At 39.9% G+C, this 23060-nt stretch overlaps 1 protein-coding gene across 3 annotated transcripts in view; it reads right to left on the minus strand.

Annotated features, from left to right (window-relative positions):
- LOC124168806 (PTB domain-containing adapter protein ced-6-like) overlaps positions 1-23060 on the minus strand; it is a 320754-nt gene that overhangs the window by 155557 nt on the left and 142137 nt on the right. The window contains exons 1-2 of one of the 3 annotated variants that reach the window (XM_046547119.1): positions 3338-3521; positions 331-408 (exon numbers count right to left, since the gene is read on the minus strand). The exons of 1 other annotated variant lie outside the window; for it this stretch is intronic. The gene's annotated coding sequence lies outside the window, so the exon portion shown is untranslated. Of the gene's footprint in view, positions 1-330; positions 409-3337; positions 3522-23060 lie in introns of those variants that run through there. One more of the 3 variants, XM_046547121.1, reaches the window with a different exon arrangement.

The following is a 23060-nucleotide window of genomic DNA, read 5'->3' on the forward strand; positions in this document are numbered from 1 at the left end:
CGCATGTCACTAAATATGGAAAAATTAGTGCAACTACTGCAGGTATAATTGTCGTTTTACAAATTAACCGCCGAGCGGAAGAAAGTTGAACGGGAGTAAACAAGAAATCTAGATTAAATAGAAACGAATTAATTCTATAGCAAACCAAAGCTGAATTGAATTAGGCTTCATACATAACAGGAACATCGAATACAGTGTGGAAAATAAATGGAGCTCTTTAAAAAGCGGTAAAAATCGTACTGAATAAGAACCAAAATTAATCCGAGGCCATAATGTTTAGCTATGCGTGTGAAATTGTAAATAAACCCAAGAGTAACTAATAATTCTAACCTCTGTAAAGAGTCCAAAAGCGAAAGTAGTCCTTTATGGTAGGATCAGGGAAGCGATGTATCACGGTATGCTCCTCACCTGAAAGTAATAGAAATAACATTATTAGAAAATTTTCTGAGGCTTCATAACAAATATTATTATGAACTATTAAATAAATGCAGTGTGCATGAATACATGAAATAATTTGCACCATATTTAGTGCATATGAACGGCCAACGATTAATGATTCATTGCAAATTGCAGGTACTTCCTTGTTTCACATGAAAACATTATTTCCCGTAGCAGGGTTAGTTTGAGAGAAAAGACAATTTTTAAGTTGAATCCCGATGTAACTGCTCATTGTTTGGGTTATAAAGTATCTCCAGAGAGTTAAAATGGAGTCAGTGAACTGCGTAATTTAATTAGAGGCTGAACAATGACTGAAATGAAATTTTTATGAATAAAATAGAACTAAATTATGAGGAAATTAAATTAATATCATGGAAGAAGAAAAAGAAAAGCAATTTGGTTTTAAAAATAAAAAACTATCGTTTATTAATTAACCGCTAAAGAGACTGCAAAGGAACCTTAGGAAACAATAAATGTAGAATTTGATAAAAAAATAAATTAAATATCTAACCAAACTCATGTGAATTGTATTAGCCTTCGTAGTGATGGTAAGAAAACCAAATTAACTAATACAAAATCAACCCTTAAACAGAATTATAACTCTTAATGCTACATTTCGGGGTCAGTATAATCAGGGGTATATTAACTCATCAGTAATTTTGACCACGTGATGAGAACTAATGTGGAGAAAAAATGCAATTGCACAATATCACAAAGCAAGAAAAAACCGTAGCTAGCGTGGGAGTTCCGGGGGGGGGGGGGGTAAGGGGTTCAACTACCCCCCCCCCCCCCCCGAAATGTTTGGACGATGCCTCAACCAATTGCCGACAAGAATACGTTTTCCATAAAGATTGAAATAAAAATTACACAATAGTACCGATAAATAAAATCGTAATAGCACCAATTGACAGTTGTAAACGATTAAAAAAAGTTTTCTATCAATCATCCAGTGGGAGAGAAGGAAGAGGTACGGTAGGGAAAATGATCGTGTGCTTAGTTGTTCCACATGATGTCATGGAAAACGCATGAGATAAGCGCAACAGAAAAGTGAGGGTCAAGTCGAAGTTCAGAAACGAAGTTAAAATGCTGAACACAGCAAAAATTTTAAACCAGCAACTGCGACTTCTAAGCCAATTACTTGGGAGTTATGAGAAATTATATCCTATTGCTGGGAAAACTTATCGGAAACATTTCTAGCAGAGCCCTGAAAAAGCAAGGATTCGTCAAGCGTTATGTAAAACTGCGCTATTAGTAAAAAAAACTGCTAGTGGCTTTTGATATCGATAAAAATAAATAAATTTCTTTAAGAGAGAGACGGAGAATATCATAATAGAACCTCAAAATATCCCCAGGTTTGAAACAATGATATATTTTCCCGAAAAGATAAGTATGGGAATTCGTTTTTCCCTCGCGTAATAAAGGAATTAAATAAATTGTAGCCTGAACTTTGTCTGCACATTTACTTTTTGTTTGTAAACGACTAATGTCCTGACACCCCCCGCCACGCACCTATAGAGGCGGCTTGCGGAGCAGTATGTAGATAAACCAATTAGAACAGCGCCTTACGCGTATTATCTCCAAATGAAGCCTACCCCAAACTGCAACCTCAGACACCAAATTTTCCCCTTCCCCGAAAATATTATCACGCCGAGGCCTCTCCGAAAAATTAGGCAGCAATATCCCGACATAATTCGGCAAGGAGACGTGAGTAGCACGTTTCTCGAAGAGTGCCGGCAATCATTGCCAAGGTCAGGCAGATTTGACAAACGAGACGGTACTTTAATTTCCCAAAGAAATGGAATAGAAAGATAATTCCGCACAATTACACTGGAATAGCTAACAACAGGGTCTAACTCCATGGCCTAGTTACTCGATACATTAAATCGAACGAGTTAATGTCTAAATGCACGAAAGATTTTACTGGACCGGAACGGAATACGTGAGAATGTTTGAACCGAATAAGAACAGGTTCCATTTTCTGTTCATGCTTTCTTATAATGTGGGTGGTTACACTATCCATTTTAGCGTAAAGTCTCGCGTTCATGTATTTAGAAGGAAATTCGTACATATTGATGTATCATGTAAATGGACATTTACACAAGTATGCTGGAATTACGATTCTACCCACTGCACAAACTACACGTTTAACGACACCTACCAACTCGACGAAAAAAGTAGTGGTGAGATTCCCGGATCGTCGGCAATTTACTTTACCAAAATTATTGCATCACATATTTTGTTACCGCCTTGAATATTAAATGAACAGAAGAACTAATTAAGAAAAAAATATAAGGGGACAAATGGTACAGCGGAGCATTAGACTAACTTTACACGCCGCCATGCAAGTGACGGTAAAAATCTTTCTGCCAAATATCAAGAGATGATTACAGACCTAATTCTTGAACACAAGCGATGATATTCTAATATGTTCCTAATATTGTAAAAGGAATACGCAGAAACTACATATGCATGGACGATAAGGAGGCCAAGTTAAATTGCGGGAAAGAAATGGAACTACTTCACACCGGAAAGATTATTAATTGGTAACGGCCACCTACACGCAAATTAGAAATTAGCATTCCTATGGCGCCAATTTGCTACAGATAATTTCATAAAACAGGAAGTATTTGAAGCGGTAACCATGGATCACCTAACTAGGTTACCCATTAACACATTAATTGCACAACGAAGAAATAATCACCCATCACATTAGTACCGCAGTTCACAAGCACTCAAAAACCAATAACACCTTTAGATCACACGTGATGGAGCTTCGTGGAAATGACGAAAGATAGGTCAAAGACCATCTTAGGTTGACATGGCCGCATGTGCAAGTAAGTGATGGAGCGTCAAGAGAAATAAACATGGACAACTTCGGTATTACAAGCGGTGAACTCACTTTCGTCTTCACAGATTCCTTTGATCCACACCGCCGTTCAAGATGACTGGAGCAACTTCCGATGGACAGAGAACCAGCGATGAACATGCAAGAAAAAACCGCGTCGCAACGATGGGAACTAAGCCGTACCGGCGACCACGGTGACGTTCGGAGGAATGGAGTTGGATGTTGGGCGTCGAAGGACGACGAGCGCGCGACTTCGTCAACAGCTGATTGCTCCTGGGCCGAACCTCCTCGCGCGCATGCGCGGGCCGCTGACGAGTGCAGCCACCCCCACCCGCGAATGCCTCCAGGCGCTAGGCGGCGCGCCGCGTCGCGGGGCGGCTGGTTCCCTGCTCCTCGCGAGACATTTGAAAGGCGGGCCGAGTCAAATGCGGTCGTTCGCGCATAGGGGACTTCAAAGAGAAGGACCCAGTTCAAGAGAACTGCATTGAGGAGGCCCTGTTCCATCCCATTGAAGGATTATTTCTGTTGCCGCTTCGGTCGCATTGGGTACTTTCCATTCAATGAACACAAGTCGGCTTGTGTCGCGGTTATCGTGTTCCATTCTACGTGGGTCGCCGATTGTTGTGACATAAGTCAACAAACGATAATGCACATGAATTTGAGAGTTATAACGAGTTATGGACAAAGCAACGTATAATGCACAAAGCCCTGAAGAAATTAGGATTCGTCAAGCGTATTGTGGGAAGATTTTCGGATGAGAAAGTGTGCTATTTCGCGCTCATCTGACCGCATCTTGAATACGTAGCGAGCGTATGGGATCCGGTGCAGAAAGACTTCATCCGCGAACTGAATAAAATACAAAGGAAGGCTGCGTGTTTCGTCAAAAGGTGCTACAGGCGTCCAGACAGCGTTGCGCAGCTGTTAAGCGAATTAGACTTGAGAGCCGCTAGCGACGCTGCGCGCTAGGCTTGCTTGAACAATTGAGAATGGATATCTTTAAGAGCGACACAGAGAACATAATATTAGTCACACTATATTTCCAGGTCCGATAGAAGCAATAAATTAAGAGAGATGTTTTGCCGAACGGTTAGATATGGGAAATCGTTTTTCCCCCGAACTATAAAGGACTTTAATAAACGCTGGCCCCAACTTCGTTAGAGCACTTAATTTTTTTTAAATCTGTAATCGGCTGGTGTCCTAACACCCCCTGCCACACGCCTTTTAGGCGGCTTGCGGGGTATTATGCACTTAGATGTATTTTGAAAGTTCCTTTTTTGGGAAGAATTTAGGCATTCTGAAGAATTAATTTCCTTATTCGTGCTTATCCCTTGTCTCCTATGCCCAAGGCTGTAGCCAGAAAATATTTTCGGGGGGGATTTATGGAATAGTAGACAAAAAAATAATTATTTTTATAAGATAAATAAAATAGCGCATACGGTTAAATATACATATTTGTTATAAACCCTGAAAGGAAAATATAAAAATATTTTTATAAAATTGCATTTAACCTTCTAGCTTTTTTTGCAGCGACCAAATGAATTAACTCCTCGGTGTCGATGTCAATTCTGCGGTCCCTCAGGAGGCTCATATGTCACTTACCTCTCTACTAATTCACAGCACTATTACTACACCCACTACACCTACAAATTCGCTTAGATAATTATTGACTTAGGTCGCATTGGACTACTAGATGTCCCTGCGCCGCTATATAATATCGTCGTGTGAGCACCAAGCGAGCATAAAGTATCTATTTATTTTTTTTCATTTCGGGGGAGGGATCAATCTTGTTCCCCCCTGGCTACGGCCTTGCCTATGCATCGATCTTGGGTGCTTAATCACAGATGACGCGGGAATGGCGAATGACGTGTCGGACGTATGTTGAAGGACAGCGCTCTCTCATCGGTGTCCAGACGGAGGCGAGGGCGATAATATTTCGTAAGCATTAGGCGTCCCTCTAAGCACTTTGAAATAAACATCGCCTGCAGTACCCGGCCTCAGCCGCAAGGCCACAGACACAGAAGATCGCTTTCTTCCGCCTTACGGATTCAAATTTTCAGCTGATCGCATCTGGAGTGAAGCTACTTAAGGAGTTTCACGACTCAGAGTAGGGCAATATATCAAAACGCTATTATAACTTTATTGTTCAGTAAATATTGAGAATAAATTGATCGCCCTCACCTTAACGCCACGCATACGCTTACATATTATACTGTTATTTAATATAACATTACAGTGGCGTAACTATGGGGGGAAGAGGGGGATAGATCCCCCCAAAGCCTCAGAGGAATAAAAATAATATTCAGAAGTATTGTCTAGTTTTTACTTACAATTAGTGAATTTTAACGTAACCTTTTAATGAAACCCAAATTTCAAGCCCTAAAATTATGTTAAATGTATTTGCAGGCAAGTCATTTATCCAAAATTTTCCTAAAAGGGGTGGGTGGGAGGTCGCCCTTCCCCATTCCCTCTCATCCCCCCCAAAGCCTATTCCTAGTTACGCTACTGTAACAATATATCGACGGCTAAGTTCTAACAACACGTACCTCAACATTTGGCTGGTCTGAGTTAATACTGCTCATAAAAAAATAAAATTCAAGCAAAAAACAACTCTTTCTTTGCAAATATAAGCTACTTTTCAGTTTTATGATTTTTGGATTTTTATTTAAAATACAATTATATACCGTTAAAAAACAAAGCGTTTTTTTCTGCTCTCCAGAAAAGTTGCCATTTTTGAGATTCGTGTTGTTAGAACTTGGCCATCGATATAGTATTCTATATCGTGCTTAATACGGAATTTTTTAAATCAGATTAAAATGTTCCCATTGTCAAATATTCAATATATATTGATATCAAAATTCGAGCTTCAATAAGACGGAATGCAGTATCCTCTATGCAGTCCCATAGCATTCGCAATAAATTAATAACCACGAATGTCACGAAAGAGGATCCTCCAGTAGGCCTCTAAATGTGTTGTCATCCTCCGCGCATTTAAATGAGTTTACAAAAGTCGCCACTCGCGGCGCTTAAGTGATCCGAGTTTCACGGGGAAATAATGTATAATTAGGGGTAAAAACCGAAATGTATATACGTGATAATGTCATTTATCAAATTCATTACTTTTAAATGATATTTCTCGCAAAGTAATGAAAAAAGATGTATCGAATTGCACTCATCTCCGTGCCGCTTGCATTTTTGAAAACGATTAAAATATGACCGAAGTGGCAACAGAAATCAGCCTCCAACGGGAAGGAATTGGGCCCCCACTATCCCTCGAGCGGGCGCGCCTGATATTTTTACATTACCGGGTGGGTGGCGTACTTTGTCCGCGACATATGCATTCACATGATAATACTCGATTTTTGTTAGAATTTATCTTTATTTGTATAAATTAGTTCAAATTTGCGCAATTATGAGTGATACATGTATACAGGTACGCTGGTGGTACACGACCGGTTGCGCGGCGTAATTTATGCGCCACGGGTCTCGGGTTCATCTGCCGATCTTAAAAAAAAATTGCTACAATACTTTGTGCTTTAAATAATTGCACTATAGACAGTCTAAATGACATTGTAAGAATACACGGGGCCATTCAAGACAAGCAAAGCACCAGGTACACTACCGGTCACGCGGCGTACTTTGTACGACACGGGTGTTGGTCCCTCTTTCCGATGCAAAAGTAAATTATCTACAAACTTTGAGCTTTGAAAACTCGCACAATAAACAGTCAAAGTACATTTTAAGAATACGCCAGGCCATTTTAGACCAGAATGTTCGTACAATTTTGAAATCCTGGGTTTTCGAAATTGGCGTACTTTATACGCCAGCGCGCCCGCTCGAGAACTATGCACCCCCTTGTATCAGAGTTTCACGGGGATATAAAGTATAATTCGGGGTACTAACCGAAATTCATATAGGGAAGTGATAATGTGATCTATAAAATTCAAGAAATAAAGTTTACAACGCTATTCCTCGCAATAAAAAACATTATGCAGGAAAATATTGTAGAAAATGTGGATCGCATTGCACTCATCACCGCGCCGTGGACATTTTTGAAAGCCGATTAAAAAGAGACCGATGTGATAACAACTTAATATGGGAATGAATTGGGCCTCCTCTAAGCAGTCCAATTCGTAAAAACAGTCAAGCACAGCAGCGGTTCCACGATAGGGACAAAAGGGAGTGGGGTAAGGGGATCTCCTCTACTGTATGTATTCGAAAACTGTAGAACGAAATTATAATTTTATCTATTGCAAATTGGAAACATTAAGGAGGCTGTAGCCCCTCTAATCCAATCTCTGGATCCGTCACTGCTCAAGCATGAGTGATGAGTCTTCAAAAGCAATAGGTGGTTTCCTATAATTTTTTTATTGCCTAAATCGAAATATTATTACTCCTGGAGCACGTATTTCACGCTTTTAGATTTTTAAATGACGATATCTGTTTTTCGCGATTAAATGAAAAGAGAAAAATTTCAAGCGCGCGAAAACGCGACTGCTAAGTATGAATTCTGGGAAAAGCCCGTGTGACGTCATTCTGGTTCCCCCTGTCGCCGTGTGAGGTGACCTTAGAGCAAGGATATGAGCTCCGCTGCGATGCAGGCAATTAGCAGGTAGCAGAATACCCTGCTAGCGGGTAGCGCTTGGCTTAAATAAGGATTATTAATACCTTATCAAAAGAAGGAAACTTTCCAACCATAGGCAGTTTTAATAGGTGATTATCAAGAGATGTTTCACTGAGCTCTGTGCCTCATACATTTCTTTATTTCCAATATGGAGACGTTTCACACAGTAAAGCCTGAAGTTATCAGTGAATTTTCTTATTTTTATGTCTGACTTAAAATTTTTTAGACATCCTGGTTTTATTAAGGAATTAATAAATTCAAATTTTTATGCATTCAGTCAGCATTGGCCTATTAGTGTTTGTAACCATTAAAAAATGTTATTTAGTTCAAGTCTTGCCCCGTCTTCGGGGCAAGTTTACGCAACGCTAGACCGATGCTTGACTGACGCCCAATATCTCGTGAAAATATCCCCTAAAGAGCAGCATTAATATGTCATGACATTTGGCGCGCAAATTGCACCTCGGTTCGGAAAAGTGCGCTTTGTAAACCTGCCCCAGTGCCCGATATGTAAACGTTGCCCCGTCCACCCTACACATTCGGCTTTATTCACTTGAGTCTAGTACCTTCTGATATGCATCAGTTTTTGTTTTTTTGTTGTATTTGGGTGGTGATTGTTCAGATTGCGGGTATTGGTAATGAATTCGTATGATATAAAGTTTTGCGTTTCCAATATGCTAATCGAGATAATTTTTACTGGCTAAACTTGCTTAGTTCATTCGGAGAAGATTTTAGTCACAAGGGACGTGAAAAATGATAAAATATCGTAGGCTTCTCCGGCGATTACTAATGATAAAATCTTCTCGGGTTTGGAACCGCTCAAGGAAATTAAAGAAAAAAGAGAAAATTTATACACGATATATTTAATTAAGGTTATTTGTGCAAAGAAAATAGGGAAAACCTAAATTGAATTCCATGGTGGAACTTTTGCGTCAGATATAATAGACATACGGAAGTAAGTAGCCGCGAGCTTTTCATTTGAATATTTCTATATTAAGTTTTCCACGTACAGCACGATCCCAAGGCAAGAATGATAATTCATTATATGATGTATAAACTCTTTGATTAATGCGGAAAAATCTCAGCAATAATAAAGTGTTCATAAAATCGTAAAATGGCGGATAAAGTTGGGAGGTTAGTACTTTAAATTGAATAGGGCAAAGGCCGCGCGCGCCATAAAAATGTTTACACTTAACGAAAAGACCTTAAGATTAGAACGAGAGGAGAGTTCGTGGAATATTTATTCAAGTTTCCTCATTTACTATTTATGATGGTATTTCCTTGAAGTAAGATAATGTTAGCGTAACACTGTTTATTTGCACGATTTCCACAGTTTTCGTGGAATATTTATTCAAGTTTCCTCATTTACTATATATAATGGTATTAATCCTTGAAGTAAGATAATTTTAGCGTAACACTGTCAATGAAATCCGCAGAGAACTCCACTAACATCTACATTATATCCTACGATCCACCTAAGGGTATTTGGCAGAGGGTGAGTGTGCATTAACATGCAGCATGAAATACTTCAATTTGGTGGATATCGCATGGGTAGAATAACCATCCTATAAGGTCTTTTTCTGGTATTTCGTATATGTTTCGTCAATACTGCAACTACAGTGATAAATAAGGTATCATTTTAAACTTTGATCCCCGGCTTCAGATGAAAAATACAATCTAAATCTTCATTAATTACCAATTAATTTGACTTAAAAGTTTCGATAAGAAATGCATGTAGAGTTCGTTATAAATCCCCGAAGACTTTTTTATTTTGCACATTTAAATTAGTGATAATGGCCGCATAGAGTTGAAACATATACCATTCGAAAGAAAAATAAATACACATTCACATTATTGCATTCGAATTTCGTTCTCGACGTGATTAACAGTGAATTTTAAAAATATCATAAAAATGCTGAAATTTTCCTTTTTTGGATTACTGTCTCCTCGACGACAGTCAGTATTGTTTATATTGTTTTACGTCTATCTCTAGGTTTAGTCACAAAATAAATCCGTTATCATCATCATCCTATATATATTATGTGTGTGCATTAACATGCAGCATGAAATACTTCAATTTGGTGGATATTGCATGGGTAGAATAACCATCCTATAAGGTCTTTTTCTGGTATTTCGTATATGTTTCGTCAATACTGCAACTACAGTGATAAATAAGGTATCATTTTAAACTTTGATCCCCGGCTTCAGATGAAATATTATTATCACAGAAAGTTTTTTTTCTGTCATTCCGTATGCGCTCCGTTTATACTGCACCTACAGTGATAGATGGGGTATTATTATAAACGTTGAATCACCGGATTCGGACGAAAAACACAATATCAAAATCAAATTTCACTAATTATCAATTAGTTTGACTTAAAAGTTTTTCCATGTCGATTACTCGCTCGAGTAATTTGTTTAATCCAAAAATAAACCAAGGAAACCTAACATAAGCATGTAAAAATATTAAAAATAAAAACCAAGAAGTATGAAGAATTTTAATAGTTCTTTAAAAGAGACATCGTGCCTAATCAAGATAAAAGATAACGTGTATTACGAAGAAATAAAAATATAGTGTTGAAAGTATTAAATAATTATTATCGCCGGGAATTGAAAACATTGTACATTCCAGAACCCGTTTTTTCGCATGGACATTCGCATTTCGCATTCGCAAGTTGTACGTTGCATTTTATAGAGTTCGCACTTTCGGTGATTTTCATGTTTGTGTTAAAGAAACTCGTTACCGACGATAAAATTGCTACTTCTGATATTGTGTTTAAAGACATTTTGTAAATTGCGTGCCATTGCTCAGTAACAGACGTCATGATTGTTACTACTGGTACCAAACTACCTTGCCTGTATTGTATTAATATGTTTTGTATAAGGTTGCAAGTAAACAAGTATAAAGAAAGTATTTTATGATACACTATCTTCTCTTTTTAAAACCCAACTATACCGTTTCCTTAATTTCGCACGGGTGACCTAGCAGAGCATATCACGAGACTCTTGCATTTCGTATAATCTACGATACAACAGCAGAACTCGACACGCACAGCAGGTATTTCTGCGATAGATGAGGATCACGCAACGAGACAGGCATTTTGATTCCCACTTTCACTAAACCAAGGACGCAACGCTGAGCGTCACCTAGACAACGATGAAAACAACAACGAAAGCCCTGTGGTTCTTCATCGACTTCGTTCAACTCTAGTCATTACCAAGAATAATCCTTCCACGAACTCTGGCATACAGTATGTTTCCTGCTTAATGGTTAGCACTTTACAGGGATTCAAGGGCGCCATTGCCCTACCTAAATGGAAAATTATATTTCGCAGAGGTGGTGTAGGCAGTAAAACTCGCTTACACTGAAGAAAATAGCAAATGTATGAGGACTTTTCATACAATTTTCACTATATCATTCTCAAGGCGAGTTTATGGAAAAATGGCTATAAATTTTACCGAATGGAGCACTTACTGCGTAATCCCAGTGCCACTACGTCATTGGCGACGATGATAATCTTTACAGGAGCGTAGAGGAAAGTATTAGCAAAATTTACTTTGTAAATGGGGAGAAGTATTTTCCTCACAAGACGTGAAAAATAACCTTCTATATCTCGTACTAAGGTAGACATGATCACGATAAGAAAACAAAGGAAATATGTATTTAAAAAAATAGAGATAGGTGTGCAAAATGTAATTCTTTCTTCGTACAATCAAGTATAGCAACGGTGTTCGGATTATTAAAATAAATGGTGTCACTCGCTAGGGCGACTCATTGCACGTTTGTCTTTTTCTATTGTTCTAAACTTGTATGGATTCAAAATAGGAATTACTAACTGTTGGCAACTTTTGCGTTTACATGAATGAGCACGAATATTTTTATCATGAGTGACATTTTTATAACCGTGTGGTGTGCTGATGATGCCACACATCCCAGAGATAGCTCGCAGGGTAGAGGACATTTATGGTAATCGTACACAATGACAAATACTGCAGAAAGATTGAAAGTGTGCTTGCTTTCCAAAATAAGAAACAATTTCGTAAGTATATTGAACGTGACTAGAAGGCAAGGCGTGCTTATTTATCCCGGAAAGTGTACAAAAAGATAAAGAGGCATTATCTCAAAATTTTCCTTTGCATCGGATCAACATGATTATAACTCATGCTCAGGCCTGCTTTTCAACCATTAAGGAACACAAGACGGTTGATTAGTCCTCAGTGAGATCTGCCATCAGTGGCGTAGCCAGGATTTTGAATGGGGGGTTTACCGGAGATTTCGGGGTCCTTTCGGGGTTTGTAGTTAACACTCAAGGGCAAAGGGGGTCCTGGGTTCGCTCCCCGGAAAGTTATGGGATTTTTGATCTTGAAAACGTGATTTTTAGGACTCAAAAACAGTAATTTGGAAAAACAGTAACATCTTACTCGTGTTTAGAGCCAATTTAAAAGGCTCAAGGGGCGGAGGGAAGGCTACGTCACTGTCTACAATCACTGGTCACATTTAATCATAGGGATGAGTTGTCGCATTTTGTATTGCGCTCCTTTACCTCCAATTGGAGGGCGCGAACTTTTCGCTAGTGTTTTGTTTCTTTTGTCCATTGTTGGTGGTGATTATGAATGGCAGATGGTTACGGACGCTCATTTACCTTTGTCGAGTCAACTTTTACATTTTTAATCGCATTTATATTACAGTCCACAAATTTCTTTCTTTGGAGTTGGTTTATTCTTAGTTGTTGCCTAATCCTTATTTGCGCGAAAACAAGTTGAATACAAGAATGAATGAGTGCGCATAGGAATACGAATATTAAGAACAGCTGGAAACGATAATGTGAGGAGGGGAAGACATTTGAATACTTTCTCCCTTTCTCTAAGGAGATTTATTGAAATGCTGCACAATGGCACAGAAGTCATAAAGATTGAAGGCGCGCATTTTCCCCCGAAATACGAAACGATTTCGTATATTGAACGTGACCAGAAGGCAAGGCTTGCTCATTTATCCGGGAAAACGTACCAAAAGATGAGAGGTATTCCTCTCCCCACCCCCCACATAACATTCCCACAGTTGAAAACTCTTAAAACCTTAGACCTCCTTTCACCTCTTTAAAGAGCCGCCAGATGGATCTGCCTCGATGAAGACAATGGCTCAGGTAGCTTTCCCCGTTTTTTTCTTATTTCCGACTGGCGTATCACTTACAGCACCGCTTACGGGACATTCGACCGCACAGTCATGCTCTACACTGAGGACGACCGGATACGAAGATAGGGAGGAATGCCGTGAATACTGAATTGTAGGGGAAAAATCAAACGTCACGCGGGAATTGTAATGCCTCGTTCAGATTACGATTGTTCCAGCAATCGTTGGAACTATCGCGCATTCACACAATGATGGTTATAACCTGTGCTGCCCTCTAGTGTTGACATCTAAAGTGAACGAGAAATTGACAGAAAAGCTGTTAAGGTATGCAGGGTCAGGGGCACAGCTAGGAATTAAGGCTACGGGGGGTTTCAGGCGCAACTAATACTTGGGTGCTTAGGGTATTGCATACCCGCCAGGGTTAGCGGGAGGTGCTGAGGCCTTACGCCGGAAAAAAATTAAGATAAATGGTTCAAAATGGTGATTTTTACGGCCTTCTGAGACATTTTATTAATCCTCACACTATTTTATAAGTAATATTAATCCAATTAAGTAAAATAGATTTAACTTAAAAATTTCTGTGAGCTCTCGGGGGGGGGGGGGTTATCCCCCAAAACCCCCCCTCGTGCGCCACTGTACAGGGTATAGATATTACAGTATTCAACGTGCATTTAACGAATAACTTTTCTTCCGCACATATTCTTCCTTGCTTCGATAAAGCCATGAGAAAAATGAAGCGAAAGGAGCTTTCCGAGCTTTTCGTCTTTCTCTTGTCGCTTCCTCTTCCGATCTTCCAGCGCCTAATGCCTCGTTCACATTACGATCGTCCGAGCAGTCGTCCTAACGATAGTTGACCGAACTAGCCGTGTGAATGCAAGTCCTGACTATAGTTGACAAAGTTCCGAACGTTGCCACTTTACTATGGTTAGGCGCTGGGAGACCGGAAACGGAAGCGACAAGAGAAAGACAAAAAGCTCGTGAAGCTCTATTTTTTACATGGATTTGTCCTAGGAAGGAAGAATATGGGCGGAAGAAAAATTATTCGGTAAATACACGTTGAACACAGTAATATCTTGTCCATGCATACCTCAACAGCTTTGCTAACCGTCAATTTCCCGTTCACTTTAGATGTCAGCACTGGAGGGCAGCACAGGTTTTAACCATCGTTGTGTGAATGCACGATAGTTCCGACGACGGCTGGAACTATCGTAATGTGAATGAGGCATATCCAACGTTAAGTGGCAACGTTAGGAACTACGTGAACTATTGTCAGGACATGCACTAACACAGCTAGTTTTACCAACTATCGTTAGGACGATCGCTCGGACAATCGTAATGTGAACGGTGCACAACACGTCCACAACGCCAAGCTTAGAAAAGGAGCTTACTTTTCGAAGTCGTCGGCAGTGACTGGACCCTATAAAGCACGAATATTACAAAGGAGGATCCTCAAGTAGGCTTCCAAATGTGCTGTCACCCGCCGCGCATATGAATGGGTTCACAGAAGTCGCCACTCGCGTCGCTGTCGGACAAATTGATCCGAGTTTCACGGGTAATTAAGGTATAATTAAGGGTTTCAACCGAAATTTATTGAAGTACAAGATGACGTTATCTTATCAAATTCATAACTTTTCAATGGTATTCCTCGCAATAAGGTTGTTTCCTATTATTTTTTATTGCCTAAATTAAAGATTATTACTCCTGGAATATGTATTTCACGCGTTTACATCTTTAAATTACGATATCTATTTTTCGCGATTAAATGAAAAGGGAAAATTTTCAAGCGCGCGAAAACGCGACGGCTAAGAAAGGATGCTGGGAAGAGCCCGCGTGACGTCATTCTGGTTCCAGCTGTCGCCTTCTGAGGCCACCTTGGTGCAAGGCTATGAGCGCCGCTACGATGCAGGCTGCTTGCTGCCGAGCATGGCGGTAGCGTAGAGTACCCTGCTAGCAGGTAGCGCTTGGGTTAAATAAGGATTGTTAATACCCTATCAAGCGAAGGAAACTTTCCGACCACAGGCAATTTTAATAAGTGATTATCAAGAAATGTTTCCCTGAGCTCTGTGCCTCATGCATGCATTGGTAATATCAGACGATGTAAAACTCCTATCTCCTCCTATGGCATCTAGGTCCCTGTGACGTCACGTGGAGTGGCATCGTATGGGCCCTTTTCAAATGAGGTTAAAATTGACTATTAACATTCGTCTAAACTGGGATATCTAAAATCAAATAATTTGTATATTATGAATACACTGATGTACGGTAACTAATCGCAATCAATGCCTTTCGATTCCTTTGATGAAGTAAACTACCCTATTATTCAATTAGATACGAATTGCCATTATCTTATCTACGACCATTCCCTTGACTTATGGCTCTGATTAGACGAATTTATGGGGATTCCAATTTAAATTCCACCCCGCTATAATTTCCCATCTGCTTCCCAGCTGTTGTATTTCTTGATTGACGTGATGGGATCATTTCGATAACGCTGTGCTGCTCATAATTTCCAATCCAGTTCTCTCCCACACGCTTCCTTTCAAAACCAACTCACTGAACAGTCACTGCTTTGGTCGGACTATTAGTCATCTGGGGCGCCCCGTAGTTCCGCCTACATTCTAGGCACTTGTCAAAATGAAATAATGCCCATTGTCCCGAGCAAATAGGAACGGAATTTGAAAAACGAGGGAGCGATAAACACGGCGAATAACTGTAGATGGCAGTCACTCAATTGTGGTATTTTTAATTTCCGGCCTAAAGGCCGTTTACCACGGGGCACGGAATTGCGCAGGTTAGAGCAGCGTTAATTTCAAAAATGGCGTGGAATTGCGCGAATGCATGAACGAAATTAGAGCAGGGGCTATTTTGCCGTCTCGCATCCACGCATTCTCGCATGTGTTCGAGCAATTCACCGCTTTACATGACGCAATTTTGATGGAGCCTTCGCACGTACGTCAGATTGCGCAATTCCGTGTACCGTGTAAAACGGCCTTAAAACTTCACGGTACAGAATGGATTTACACGCGAGCCAACGGGAACTAGGTTGGCTCGAGAACTGGAATCCCGCCTATATGGGCCAGGGTTCTAATCCCGGGGCTGGCGGATATTTTTCGGAGACTGTCCTTGATTGCAAGCTAAATGGTTAATGGAGGGAATAACGAAGAGAGTTCAGAAATTAACGGGAATAATCTAATGATGTAATGTGACGGTTCTCCAAGCAGATTTTCTTGCTCTTGTCCATATTATTCGATTTTTCGCCATGTCCAACTTTTATTTTCCCCGTACTAGACTAACATTGCTTCCTTTCATATCTATCCAAAATACTAGTTCTCAAAGAGTTTACAATAGGTATATGAGGGGGTGAGAAGCCAAGGGGTACAAGTGATTTTTTTCTCAGGATAGATAGGTAAAGTTAATTGTTAGAAGAAATGTACAAAAATGAGTTGCCAAGGGATACGGGAGAGTCTCAGTTCTTTGCTGACATTGAGTGGAAAATAAAATGCACTACATGAAATATCTAATGCATCTCCTTTGTTTTCTCTAGCTAATTTCTGTACCTAATTGTGTATGGAAAAAAGAAATCACTCGTACCCCTTGGCTTCCAAACCACTCATATCTTTTCCAAGAGGGACTACGACTCAACTAGAAGGAATACTAAACAGAAATCGTATAAACGAAACCCTCGCGTGCCTGGATAAGAAAGAAAGCTTTTCATCTTGAGGTGCTCAGGGGCCACTTGACCGCTCTCGCAGGCCTTATCCCAGATGCCAAATGAACGGACTCGGGAAGTACCTCCACGGCCGGGCGATATCTGCGTTGTTTCACCCCAAGCGCAAGCAATCAGGCGCATGCGATGGAAAACGAGTTTCCTGCTGCGATTCCCACTTCCCATATCCTCGCGAAAAAAAATTGGCAAGGGGCTCCCGACACGCAATGAAGCAATCAACATCCTGCTGAAAACGGCGACCAAGTCCCACGATATAATCCGTGAAGATGATCTTATAGTTTAAGGGGACGCATCATTTTTCGCTAGACGGGTCAAATTTTGTCACTTTCCACGACATATGACTTGTTTAACCCCATACTTCAAACCCCAAATTTCTAGTAGTACTAAGAACTACTAGAAATTAAAATAAATTAATCGCACCCTGCCACAGGACCAAAATGTACCAAAATTCATCCTGCGAACAATCATGCTACATTTTGAATTCAAATGCTCAAGAATGGTTAAACATTACCACAATAGATAAGAGAGATAGACTGTAGAACAGACAGATTCAGAATGTCTTTTTTTCCACGATCAATGAGAGATTATAACGGCAGCGATAAATACGTTAGATAAATTGTAGTGTAGCCTACTAACCTATGTAAAACTTAATGCATGTTTATTTATTTTATTATTAGTTCTAACAGCATATGGTAGTATAATTTGCTAGCATGCGTGACGTTTTTTGGACGGTGTCGTGTGCATGTGGGAGTCCAATTTCATGCTGCATGCTGGTGATTGATCACCCCCTGCCAAACACCCTAAAGGTGGCTCGCAAGGTATTATGTAGATGTAGATAGATTTCAAAAGCATATGAGGGTATAAGAAGCCTAAGGGTACAAGTGATTTTTTTTCTCAACAGAGAAGGGGTAAAGTTTATTATTAGAAGAAAAAGAATTGGTAGCCAAGGGATACTAGCGAGTCTCTGTACTGTGCTGACATCCAGTGGAAAATCAAATGCACTACTAAATATATAATTGATCTCGTTTATATTCGCTACCTCATTTCTGTACCTAACTCTGTATAGAAAAAATAAATCACTTGTGCCCCTCATATGTATTAGGATTACCTCAATGGCAATTGATAATTATGAAAATACGTATACCTAAAATGTGCATACCAAAATGACTGTACATTATTTACAGCATAATTTGTGTGTTATCTAAATCAGTGCTGATTGAGACTTCATAAACATACTCATGCTTGGGTGTGAATACTTTCTTATCGTACTTTTTGAACGAGATTACCATTATTTTCTTTGTTTTTCTGATTATGATCTGTCCGAGTGTTTGTAAACTTATTGATGATCCAAACGAAAAATCCTGGTGCAAATAAATTATTTATCTATCTCAGTAGTCGCGTCAGATCTAAACGACTCGAGAGTTTTTTTCAATGAATAAAACTTACATTCGGTTCAATTCCTTTCTTCCATTAACGGCTATTCAAAATGTGTTCCCTCTTTTGATTTTAATTTTCATCCCTCTTCTATCTTGCATCGTATCCATCGTAATTTTCCCCCTACTCCTCGCACCAGCCTACTACCACTTTTTGTTTTTTTCCTTTGAAAATACTATCGAATATAGTTTTTTCATTATTGTTTACGTTTTTCATGCCATTTGGTAATTGTTTTCTTTGTCATTATGAGTCCTTTGTAATTGGTCTGGTGCTGTTTTTAGATAGCATTCAATAAGTGAAGAAATAATTCAGCAATTTGCGTCCCATGTATGTTGCGAAAACATGGACACTTAAGGAGGAGGACGAGAGAAGACTGGAGGGGTTCGAGATGTGTGTGTGTGGAGAAGAATGCAGACGGTGATGTGGACGGAGAGGTGGAGAAACAACGAAGTGCTGGGCATGGTGGGTGAAGAGAGGCAGCTTCTAGATGGAGTTCGAAGGAGATAGAAGGCATGGACGGAGAGAGTAGTGAGCGGGGAGGGGATACTGAAAACAGTGCTAGAGGGTGGAATGTTGGGGAAACGAGGGAGAGGAAGGAAGAGAGTAGGAACTTTATATAGAATGGAAGAGAGTAGGACTTTTTGTGAATGGAAGATAGGTGAGTCCATGATACGAGGGTAGATTGCAAGAATACTTCTTAAATGCTCTATGGAAACCTACCTTGATCGTTTAAATTATTTTATGATAATAATAATAATATGATGGCAATTTTAAACAAGGGTTTTTCTACCACCCTGATAATATAAAAATGAGAGCGTAGTTTATCAATACATACGTTACGAAAAAAGACCGGTAGATTTGGAGTGATGAGTCTCATTCGTGGGTGAGAAATGCGAAAAAAAATTTAGAGAAATAAATCGCATTAGATTCTATTACACTGGGACCATCCACGGTGATGACTTTGAAAGAGTCACCCGCAATGCACAAACGGGTCACAGAGGTGAAATCGTTCTCCTTGACCGGGATTCGAACCCGAATCCCACGATTTATGGCCAAGTGCTTTGACCAGTTAAGCTACCAAGGAAACAATCCGTTGTTTGGAAATTTGTGGACTTATTCGGACAAGCTGGTCTGTACTGCTGAGCATATCATTCTACTATACTCTGTTCATTTTATCTCTGCGGGTGAGCTGGTGTGGCCAAAGCAAGTGGAGATGAGGGGAGGGAATACTTCTCGACATGTGACTTTGCCTTTGCCAATCAGGAAACAGTAGGCGTGGCCTCAGTGAGTCACTCTCAGACCTCCGTCAAGTGAACATCGTGAATCTGCTCGTGGAGCAGTGTTGCCAAGCCTCACGCGAACTCCTTGTATGTGACTAAAGCCGTGTCCCAACTCGTTAGCCATTAGGCATCATGTATTTAGCCAGCCAGATTCTGGGCAGCCAACCACAAGGGAGCATGAATTGGGACATCCTTACGGAGGTGCTGCCATCTACTGGGCACTAGGCCAATGCAAAACAAGAGATAATCGGAATGATTTGAACAAATGATGAACAAAACCCACCCTAAATTGTTAAAATGTGATTTTGAGTATTAGATGTCGGAGAAGAGTATTTAATCATAATTTTAGTATCTTAGACAACCTTTTTGTAATAGTAAAGTAGGGGTATACTTTCAAATTCGTATTTTTAGTTCCGTATGGTTTTGTTAAAGAGGTTTTAGCTAAGTTGGTGGCGAAATGTTAACGTATATCCCTTTTAATTGGTTTGTAATATTTAAATCGTCTCTCAACCAAGTACTTTTTTGAATTCCTTATATTTTAGCAATTTAATTTTTAGTTTTGTATTATTAGAACAGGTCTATTTAGTCTATTCAAACGGTTACCGTCTGATTTGGGATTTATTTTCAAAATTTATTTAAAGTATGGTTTACGTAAATAAATCAGGTTTCGGTATCATCTTTTAATCACCATACATTTTAATTTTTGTTACTTATTCCGATTCCAATTTCGGGACTTTGTCCAATAACATATAATAATAATTGTTTATTCTTACGGGTGTTAAACTAATGTACAAAAAGTGTTAAATAAGAATTTAGACATAGTGTTACATAATTAAGAATATATTAGAAGCATATAAACATCAATAAGCATTATTTAACACGTTAGAAAAGTAAACGGTAGCAAAACATAACATGTGATCGGTATAAAAAGTTATAAAATAACATATACATACACAAGAAGCATATAAACATTAATTAGCATTAAAATTAACGCCGCCTTCTCTTTAACTAATTTCTCCGTAATTCTTACACTTCCATTAACGCAATTTCATTATTATAAACAAAATAAAAATTAATAATTATTCGAACAAGTCTCAAAATATCAACACTACTTGCAAACAAGTACCTACTATCCCTTGTTGACAGCCATGATGCCCTTTCTCCTGAAGACGCTTTGCACGCTTTGAATCATGGGAAAAGTGAGGCGAAGGATGCACTCCTCGATGCCTAAATCTGGCGGCCGCGTTAGCTGCCTAAATTCCCTCCCTTATGCTGGCTAACGAGTTGGGACATCCTTCCAAGATGGCGTCATGGCTAAATCCTGGAATTGGCATAGCCAAATGGCCAATTGGGACACGGCTTAATTGTTAAGTAAGCCATCCACCAACGGTGCCTCATTCAGCGCGGTAGCTGACAATGTCATGGGCTTCTGTGAAATGATTATCCCCAATGCCTTCCAAATGAGAAGGTATATTGTCCCGGCGCTGGGGCCAAAATACCTGTGGCCACCTATGACTCACACGTTTTCAGTGACAAAGTAGGGCGGCTATGTATATTTGGCAACGTAATGTTCGCTCCTCCTCTCTCTCTCTCGGCACTACCCCTCCCCTATCAGCGAAGCCATCCGAGAGTGTCCGGACTCTCACGAAAGCTCACCCGCAGACATCTAGTGAATAGACTATAGCAGTCCAAGTTGTGCGATACTGCGCCACACCCGGAGATAAAAGCCCGAAACTTCGAAAACTAGAGGTGTTCCCCCTTGACTAAGCCTAGTAGCCACGCTGATAACTTTCCGGGGTCACCCGCAATGCTCACATGTTAAAACGTTCCACAGAGAAAATCATTCTACTAGAATTCGTCGGAAATCGAGGGAACCGGACTCGAATACCGCTAAGGGCGAATGATTTTTTTCCTCCGTGGATTTCCGCAAAAATAAATCGCAATTTCCTCAAAATTTTCTCCAATGCACGAGAACTTCACGAGATTAAAAGCGCAAATAGAACTTAAGCAATGAAGTCTTATTTTCCATTTCGCAAGTAAACCGATTTGAAGCAAGAGAAATGAGTGAAAATAAATCCGAGTCTCCTCAACAACATTCGCAAATCGTGACTGAGCACAGAACACGACTGAGAAGCGGTAATTCCAAGAGAAAATCTCACATTTTCCGAGGAGGAATAGCGAAGTGTTGTGATGGAAATCAAGGTGGCACTCCATAACAATCCCACGCGGTTGCATCAGAGGAAGGCTTTGATTGAGTAGCTGCGACGGACGAACAATGCGGGAGACGTCCCCGCTGTCTCCATGGTGACGCAATCAACGTCTTAACAACACACCCCCACCTCTGGAAAGACGCGGAAGCGCCGCCACGGGGGGAAAACGGCAATCGAAGAAAACAATCCGCTTCTTTTGTCTCACGGGAATGCAGGCAACGGAAGTGCTATATAAAAGAGGCCTCACCGAATGTCCAAAGACCAGCTAAACCACTTCCGACAATCCAGCGGCAATTTATTCTTTCATTGTTATATTTTTACAGCTATTTTTAAATGTTATTTTTCATTCCCATACCACCGAAAGCGACACCATTGTGGCCATTTATATCGGCTTTTTTTTACAAAAATTCGACAGTTAATAGTACGCGAGCATCCATGTTCTAGATAGATGACTCGAACCTGCGGCCTCCTGCTTGGCAGGCGAGGACTTCAGCGGAGACTTTTACGGTATTTATACCGAGTGAGTCAATCGTCGAAGAAGACAGTATCAAAGTAAAAAGGTAAACGTCAGGGAATACGGACGAATGAAAAGTCTCCGCCCTCCTATACGGAAAAAAAAGTTTAGTTAGAACTATCTAATTCTGATGACCAAACTATTCGGTTCATATGGCATATTGAAAAATTCAGTTACAATTATCAAACCAGTTTGATAAATTCCATCCAACTGGTTTGGTAATTGTTACCGAACTGGCCACAGCAGTTCGATAAAAACTATCAAAATGAAAAGGATAATAAAGCCGATGTAGCGTGCACACATGAAAGATTTTCCTCCCAGAAAAACATTTTTCTGATCAAAAATCATAATATTAAGAGTATAACGTAAGTTTTTGCAAAATAAATACAAAGAAAGTGGAGAAAAAATACTCCTGCAGGAAGCATTGAAAGTGGGCCCCCCGCGTGGTAGACATGGACTCTTACAACTAAGCTAAATCGGTTACCATATATATACTAATGTCGTGTATATAAACTAATGACAAGTCGCGTGACTCGAATGTATGTGTATACGAGACGGTAGAAACCATCTCCCTGCACTTCATCGACCAAAACAAAGCAGCTGCAATGCCGGCGAAACTGTCGTCTGTGGATACACGCGGTGTGAAACTTTCCGCTGAATCTTCACCAAACCGCGAAAGCTAACACGGGGATATAAAATCGTTTCAGGCTTGATTTTGTGGAATATTGCTATATCCATGATAAAAACACTACATGAAAAGTTTTTATCATGGATCTTACACGAGGACTTTCATCGCCGCTACCTAGGCCCGCAAAAACAGTAGCAAGCCGAAAACATATATTGTAAAAGTCCAACTGATTTTG

The sequence above is a fragment of the Ischnura elegans genome, chromosome 12 (assembly GCF_921293095.1).
Source record: "Ischnura elegans chromosome 12, ioIscEleg1.1, whole genome shotgun sequence".
In the NCBI taxonomy this organism is placed as follows: Eukaryota; Metazoa; Arthropoda; class Insecta; order Odonata; family Coenagrionidae; genus Ischnura; species Ischnura elegans.